The sequence below is a fragment of the Lontra canadensis genome, unplaced genomic scaffold (assembly GCF_010015895.1).
Source record: "Lontra canadensis isolate GAN:19392208 unplaced genomic scaffold, GSC_riverotter_1.0 scaffold62, whole genome shotgun sequence".
Lineage (NCBI taxonomy): Eukaryota > Metazoa > Chordata > Mammalia > Carnivora > Mustelidae > Lontra > Lontra canadensis.
In genome coordinates, this window is record NW_022631056.1 from 3,896,066 (window position 1) to 3,905,406 (window position 9,341).

The window sequence follows — 9,341 nt, forward strand, 5'->3', positions numbered from 1 at the left end:
CAGTATTCTCCTCAATGTCTTTGGTAAAAATCTTCAGTCAAGGATGATTAGGAGAATCATCACTGCTGGGGTTCAGTTCAGGTCCTAGTTCTCTTGTCTCCTGTTTATCCATTTCTGCATCCCTTCTATCAAAAGCCACATACTATTTGTAGTTTTACATGCATGAACCAGAGCTCACTTCCTTTGAGCAAAATTGTTATTCTTACTATCTGCTCATGGGTTTGTTCAATGTTCCATTTAATATCTGCTCTTAATAGTTATGCTGCAAAAGTGGGTGCTTTCACTACTCTCCACTTGATCTACAAAATGCATCTGCTACTGATCTGAGTCCTCCGTGCCCCATGATCTGAGTCCTCTGTGTCCCACGGGGAACATTCACATGATAGATCTACACTAGGTTGAGGTGATAGAGACGGCTTTATTCATGTCACATTTGAAGGGGAAGAAAAGCTACCTAACGAGAACAGAGTTGAAGACCCCTCCTGGAAAGTAATAGGGATGCCATGCTTATTGCCCCTGAAATAGCACCAACTTTCCACCTAGAAGTTGCAGCTAAAGAGTATTTAACTCTATCATGCTCAATAGCCAGTGGGCAACATTAGCAAGTGTTATATTTTTCAGTATCTCTAGGGGCAATCTACCAAATTATCAGGGAAAATAATTCTTTCTGAAATGCATATAAAATATACATTAGTGGCAAATGCAGAATACCAAATATTTTGGAGGAAATTTTCTTCCATGCTTGTCAATTTGATGTTTCTTCTTAGATTTTTCAGCCTAGGTATCTAAACTCTTTTCTCAGGAGAAAAGAAACTTTTCATATTTTCATAAATTATTTTTATAATATTCATATAATAAAGAAGTGTTTGATCTCAGTAAATATAAGAGCTCACAATACTCTTTCATGTGAAGACATTCGTACCATCACACTCTGAAGGGAACAGAATCATGGTCTATTCATGACAAATGTGCTTCTCTGCCCACTTATCTCTGATGTACAGTTTGGCACATTTTCTAACTTTGATCCATTAATTCAGTTACTACACAACCCCAACAGGATCAAAACCACAGGGTTCAATTTGACACAGATTAGCTATAATTTCACTCTGTTTTGTAACAAACGTTAAAATTTTGATCTCAACCAGTCCTCCTGCAAATCTGTATCAAGGGTCATAGGTGAAATCAGACAAGGCATTTATCACAACTAATTGAAAAACAACTCCAAATGTATGCCATGTCTGGGGTCAAAAGCAATAATTGCTACAGGAAAGATGACATGCCTTAATTGGTTTATACAACTTTTAGGCAGTAGTGACAAATAGAGCCTTTCTTATGCCACTTACAATATCATGAATTTTCAGAAGATATACACAGGCTTTTGATGAAATGAGTTTAAATTGTCATTTAAATAATATCTTTCATGATGAGAATCATGCTATATAATGTGCTATAATTACAATTCATCATTCAAATACAGAAATTTAGTCATTTGACACCACCTAATCAAGGTCAATACTGCATTTTTTTACTACCTTTATTTCTACCTTTATCAAAACCAACAAGAGCAACAATTCTAGCACTCGAGGATTTACAAATGTGTCATCAGGATTTGTATCAGAATAACTGACTAAATTTTATGAATCACAGTGCTCTAAAAGTTTAAGTTTCTAACATAACCATGATGTACTAAGTCCTATGGATAATATAAAATGAATATCAGACATGAGCCACTGTATTGGTTAGAGTTGTCCAAACAAAGAGAACTAGTAAAATATATGTATACATAAAGAGATCTACTTACGGAGTTTGCTCATACAATCGTGGAGGCTGAGAATCCCCCAAATCTGCAGTTGGCAAGACCCCAGAGGCCAGTGGCATAAATTCTCAGGGCTGGCAGCCTGCAGACTCACGAAAAGCCAATGTTTAGGTTCCTATCTGAAGATGGAAAAAGACCAACATCCCAGCTTAAAGCAGTCAGGCCAAAAGAGTTCCCTCCTACTGAATATTTTTGTTCTATTTAGGTCTTTAATTATTTGGATGAGACCCACCCATATTTTAGAGTCTACTGATTCAGAGGTTAATTTCATCCAGAAACACCCTAATAGACACAGTCCAAATAATGTCCTGCCAAATGTAAGGCACCCCAGTAATCCAGTCAAATCGATACACAGAATTAACCATTTCATTCATTTTTTTTTACAAGAAGCCCATTATTTAGGGAAGAAATAAGACAAACCCAGTAAGTTGTAATAAACAATGACAAAATGACATACAATTAAGTGCTAAATCATATGATAATGTCTTTAATTCCTGTAGACTTCAGAAAGAGAATAATCAGAGAATTTCTGATTAACTAACAATATAATAAATATGCTTTCATTCATTTACAAGTGAATAATCCAAAGAACTAAAGATTAAATAAGGGCTGACTAGTCATCAACAAAAAGAAACAAAAAATAAAATGCCTAAAATAACTTAAACATTAAAAAAAAAAAAAGCACAGACATGAGGGAGAGAAATAACAGACTGCTTCAGCATTTTCCTGTCTGAATCTTGATAATATTTTATACCTTGGTGTGAAAGACTGCTTTAGCTGAGAGAAAAAGGCTTTTGATGTCATATTCCCCTGACGCCTGCTGGTCTTAAGTGTTTCAGCAAATAATTCAGCCTGCTGGGAATTCTTGCGTTATAATTTTTTATATTTATAACTTCTCTCAAAACTTTTTAGAGGTTTTCAGCAGAAGAGGAAAAGCAAGTGATGCCAAGTGAAATGATCTCTGAGAGGACCAAATATTATTCACTGCCTACATTTGCAACCCACTACCTACTGGATTCTATTGTTTCACAGGCAGTGTTTTACTGGAAGAGATATGAGGAATTACCCACATTCAGTTACTCACCTTTGGTTCCCCAAGGACTACACAATGACATAGAAGCAGTTCCATTGTCCAGCCTTAATAGCAGCAACCTTAACTGTTCAATAGCAGTTTTTACTGGGAGCTAATAATCGAAATTATTATACAAAGTTTGATAATCTCTCTCGTTTCTTGAGGATATGAATCCCAAACACCCTCAGAGTTACTGAAATTTCTATAGCTGAAAACCAATTACCTTCCTTCAGGTTTTTTCTATTATATTTATTATACTGAAACACAATAGTTGTTTACTGTTTTTTTTTAAGATTTTATTTATTTATTTGATAGTCAGAGATTACAAGTAGGCAGAGAGGCAGGCAGAAAGAGAGGAGGAAGCAGGTTCCCCACTGAGCAGAGAGCCCGATGCAGGGCTCAATCCCAGGACCCTGAGACCATGACCTGAGCTGAAGGCAGAGGCTTCAACCTACTGAGCCACCCAGGCGCCCCTTGTTTACAGTTATTATACTTCAGTAATTCTAGATCCGCTCTCCAGTCTGACATAACCACAGTAGCCAGGTTCTGTATCTTAGCACAGGCTAACTGAATGCTCCCTTTCTGCCAACAAGAATAGCAAAATTTACTCCATTTTCCTTGGTTCTGTCAGTTCTCTTATGACAATGATTTTTTGAATGGCATTCCTTTTGCTGGGATCTAACAGACTAAAGTTGTTCTTTCTCTTAAAATTTTCCTATCATTTCAAAACAGCCTCTCTCAACCACTGGGAGATTAGACATAAGCAAACGGAAGTGAACATCCTTATCTGCCATGACAATACTTGACATGTAGGAGATCCTGGAGTTCCTATGGCCCAGATGGGTTCCCTGGAAGCCATGGTATTGAGAAATCCGAAGGATCCAGTACTGGGAGAGATAAACCACAGAACCCAGAAAAACCCACACAACTGGAAGGGACTACAGACGTCAAGAGGAGAGCCAAGCAGGAAACCCAAGTAGACTAGGTGAAATCTACCCACACCCTTGTGGATACCAGCTAATGAAAACGAGGCACTGAAAAAGCTAATCCCTCAACGGACACTGAGAATAGAGATGGTAGCCCAACACCAGAAGACTACCTCCACACTGTATTAAACAGTTCAATTTTCTCTCAGAACAAATATGCCATTTGGAGAAAAAAGAAAGAGTCCTAACAAGGAAATTATGCTTTGAACTGATGAGCTATTTCATTTTACCAGTTGCCCTAAAGCCCAATCACAAAAACTAAATTGATCACGACGAAACACTTGTTAAACCAGAGAAGGTTGAGTTACCTCTAATAGGCAATTTAAGTGCTTCCTAACACACTCAGGCTCCCACTAGCTGCAGAACTGGGGTACCCAGAGCTTGATAACATCAATTATAGTAAATAAAAGCAGCAGCATATTTTGTGCCAATTTGTATTGTAAACTTTAACCCCAAAATGCAGAAATAAATAAGATGAAGTTCATGTCTTCCTAGAACTCACACGCTATATGGGGAAAGTACACTAAAAAGATTATCCACCATGACCAGCTGAGATTTATCCATGGGATGCAAAGGTGATTCAACATTAGCAAATCAACCGATGTGATAGAACAAATCAATAAGAGAAGAACCACATGGTCCTCTTAATTGATGCAGAAAAAGCATTTGACAAAATACAGCATCTGTTCCTGATCAAAACCCTTCAAAGATAAGGATAGAGGGGACATTGCTCAACTTCATAAAAACTATCTATGAAAAACCCACAGTGAGTATCATCCTCAATGGGGAAAAGCTGACAGCCTTGCCTTTGAGATCAGGAACACAAAAAGTTCCTGATCTCACCACTCTCACCAAACACTCTCACCACTGTTATTCAACATAGTACTAGAAGCCTTGCAACAGCAATCAGACAACAAAAAGAAATAAAAGGTATTCAAAGGAAAAAGAAGAAGTCAAATTCTCTCCCTTCACAGATGACATGATACTTTGTATGGAAAAACCAAAACACTCCACCCCCAAACTATTAGAACTCATACAGCAATTCAATAATGTGGCAGGATACAAAATCAATGCATGGAAATCAGTTGCTTTCTTATACACTAACAATGAAAATATAGAAAGGGAAATTAGAGAATCAATTCCATTTACTATAGCACCAAGAACCATAAGACGCTTGGGAATAAACCTATCCAAAGAGGTAAAGGACCTGCACTCGAAGAACTACAGAACACTCATGAAATAAATTGAAGAAGATAAAAAAAGATGGAAGACCATCCCATGCTCATGGATCAGAAGAATAAACATTGTTAAAATGTCTATACTGCCTAGAGCCATCTATACTTTCAATGCCATCCAAATCAAAATTCCACCAGCATTTTTCAAAGTGCTGGAACGAATAATCCTAAAATGTGTATGGAACCAGAAGAGACCCTGAATCACCAAGGAGATGTTGAAAAAGAAAAACAAAACTGGGGGCATCATGTTACCTGATTTCAAGCTTTACTACAAAGCTGTGATCACCAAGACAGCATGATACTGGCACAAAAACAGACACATAGACCAGTGGAACAGAGTAAAGAGCCCAGATATGGACCCACAACTCTGTGGTCAAATACTCTTCAATAAAGCAGGAAAAAATATACAGTGGAAAAAAGACAGTCTCTCTAATAAATGGTGCTGGGAAAATTGGACATCTATGTGTAGAAGAATGAAACTCATCCATTCTCTTACAGCATACACAAAGATAAACTCAAAATGGATAAAATATCTCGATGTGAGACAGGAATCTATTAAAATCCTAGAGGAGAACATAGGCAGTAACCTCTTCAACATCGGCTACAGCAACTTCTTTCAAGACTTGTCTCCAAAGACAAAGGAAACAAAAACGAAAATGGTCTTTTGGGACTTCATCAAGATCAAAAGCTTCTGCACAGCAAAGGAAATAGTCAACAAAACAAAGAGGCAACCCACGGAATGGGAGAAGATATTTGCAAATGACACTAAGACAAAGGGCTGATATCCAAGATCTATAAAGAACTCCTCAAACTCAACACACACAAGACAGATAATCAAGTCAAAAAATGGGCAGAAGACATGAACAGACACCTCTCCAAAGAAGACATACAAATGGCTAACAGACACATGAAAAAATGTTCATCATCATTAGCCATCAGGGAGATTCGAATCAAAACCACATTGAGATACCACCTTACACCAGTTAGAATGACCAAAATTAACAAGATAGTAAACAACAAGTGTTGGAGACAATGTGGAGAAAGGGGAACCCTCTCAGACTGTCGGTAGGAATGCAAGTTGGTGCAGCCACTTTGGAAAACGGTGTGGAGATTCCTTAAGAAATTAAAAATAGAGCTTCCCTATGACCCTGCAATTGCACTACTGGGTATTTACCCCAAAGATACTGATGTAGTGAAAAGAAGGACCATCCATACCCCAATGTTCATAGCAGCAATGGCCACAGTCACCATACTGAGAAAAGAACCAAGATGCCCTTCAGTGGACAAGTGATAAGGAAGATGTGGTCCATATATACAATGGAATATTATGCTTCCATCAGAAAGGATGAATACCCAAATTTTGTATCAGCATGGATGGGACCAGAAGAGATTATGGTGAGAGAAATAAGTCAAGCAGAGAGAGTCAATTATCATATGGTTTCACTTACTTGTGGAGCATAAGGAATAACACAGAAGACAGTGGGAGATAGAGAGGAGAAGTGAGTTGGGGGAAATCGGAGAGGGAGATGAACCATGAGAGACTGTGGACTCTGAAAAACAATCCTTGTCCCAGGGTCCTGGAATCAAGTCCTGCTTTAGGCTCCCTGTTCAGCAGGAAGTCTGCTTCTCCTCCTCTCTCTGCTCTACCCTCCTGTTCATATTCTCTCATGAGATCTCTATTTCTCAAATTAATTAATGAAATCTTTAAAAATTTTGAACTTTTTAAAACTCAGCTATTCTGAAATTCAGTTGACACTGGGACTTTTCTGGCTTGACGAGAATTAATAACAACAGTAGATGAAAGCAAGACACCAAAAATTAAATAAATAGGGGAATGACCAGAATGGAGTGCTCATATGGCTAAGGGAACTGAATGGCATTGACAGCAATGAATTTGGGACTGTTCAAAGGGAAAAGAAAATGGTTGTATTCAGCTCTGTTCCTTGGACAGGTCCTAGGGATGAGCCAGTGCTTTAGGTGGATAAAATTCATTTGGTCTAGACAGCTTTTTATTGGAGGTGGGTCCTCACAGAATGAGCTCTATTAAGACATATTTTAAGATTATTTCATGGTTATCTAAAGACAACAGAATCAGGGTACCTGGGTGGCTCAGTCAGTTAAGTGTTTGACTTCAGCTCAGGTCATGATCTCAGGGTCCTGGGATCAGGTCCACATCAGGCTCCCAGCTCAGCAGAGAGCCTGTTTCTCTCCCTCTGTTGTTCCCCCTGCTTGTGTTCTCTCACTCTCTGATTGATTGATAGATACATACATACATACATAGGTAGATAAATCAGTAAATAAATATCAAAAAAATCAAAAATAAAGACAACAGAAGAGACACATAAGAGACCCATCCTTGAACATGCCATGTGGAAGAAGTCAAGAACATTGCCTCATTTGATGCCCCTTATACAAAGGACTGCATTGAAAACAGTTTTTAGAACTCAGTGCTAAAAAACAAACAAACAAACAAACAAAAAACCAGTTTTGCCTTCTCTAAGGAATCAAGATACTTCCTCTTTTCTAACAAGAAGAGTAAGTCTTTTTACTTGCTTTGACTACCAGGATAACCAAAGCTAAATGTCAGAGCAAATGTAACAATCATACAAGCCTGTATGGACAGGATGTTTGGGATTTTCCTTCTACTCTTATTGATGCCTCTCAGTCACGACCCTCCATTTTCCATACCCCATTAGTTTCTCATCTGTGCTTGTGATAAACCACCATTGGTTTATCCAAAGGCCATTTGGGAATATGAGAGCAGACAGGGGAAGAGATGGAAAGACAAATCAGGACAGACAAACAGAAATGACTGGCTCCTGCAAGAACACAACAATAGTACCTTACATGGGATCTAGAATATTGATGCCTAAGTATTTTTTAATTATTTTAGTGAAAAAGTGTTCCCAGATAATATCCACCCCATCGAGATCTCCAGGGATATGTGTTTCTTACTGAAACATGTCCAGGATATGAAGGACAAGTTAAGGCTGCCAGCTCCCACCAGGGCTTGGATTGAAGGGATTCTATCATTGGTAGGCTAGGGGTGTAACCTTAGAGTGGCAGTGAGGACATTCCAGAGACAGGCCAGAGAACCTGACAGGTAACTCCAAGGGAGACTCTCTTATGGATCTGCAAAGGTCTGGGAGTGAGTTCATCTCTTCTGATACAAACAGGTTGACCTACCAAGAAGGCAAAGTTAGGATGAGGTACGACAGGAGAGGAGATACACACACACACACACACACACACACACACACACACACACAGCTAATGTGTCTGAGTGATGGGGCATGAATTTGGAAAGAAAACCACATATTATCTATTCAAAACACATTTTCTTTTGAGGACAAATTATAGGACAAGCATTTGTGTTTAAAGGGCTCAAAAACATGTTAATATACAGTGGACTGGTTAAATACAGAAACCACAGTCAGATGTGGCTGCTGGCTTTATTACCTAATAATAAGTTGTACCATAGGCATTTAATGTTAAAATTTGGAAGTTAACCACCTCCCCCCTCACTCCTAATGGTCTTAGTGGGTAGAGAGTAAGAATACCAGAATCTATAGTGTTGAGCAAGCTGTTAGAGAAGCACTGATTCTGATTATGGTTTTCCAAGGACACGGTTTTGGCCTGCTCTGAAGGGCTCCTTATAGGTGACACCTTGTAGGGTAACTATCCTGAGGAAATTACTGGAGAGGGAGTGGGGTTACTGCTTGTATAATTTTCCCAGTGGAAACTACACTGACTTATTCATTCCAGCAATCAGAGAGTTTTCCATGTTCTGCCACTATAACAGTGGGTATGTAAAATCAAATAAAACATGGACTCTGCCCAATGCAGGGCTCCATCTCACAACCCTGAGACCACGACCTGACCCAAAAACAAGAGACAGAGGCTCAACTCACTGTGCCACCCAGGTGCCCCCTGCCCATTTTCTGAGTGGCTCTGAATTGCTCAGTGTCTATTCTACCAGCTGTTTCTATGTCACTGTCTTGGGCTCCTCCCTCACAATGGATGGTCATTCACTGTGTGTAATGATTTCTCCTAACACTCATTCCTTCCTGAGCCACTTAAAATCCATGTGAGACCAAGCCTTGATCCAGAGGGCAAAACATATTGCCTTGCTTTGCTTTAAGAATAAACAATAGGCTATAAAATGAGATATATTCAGACTCCATGTCATATCTTAATCCTAAAAAGTGTTTAGCTATTAATAATAAGCAGTT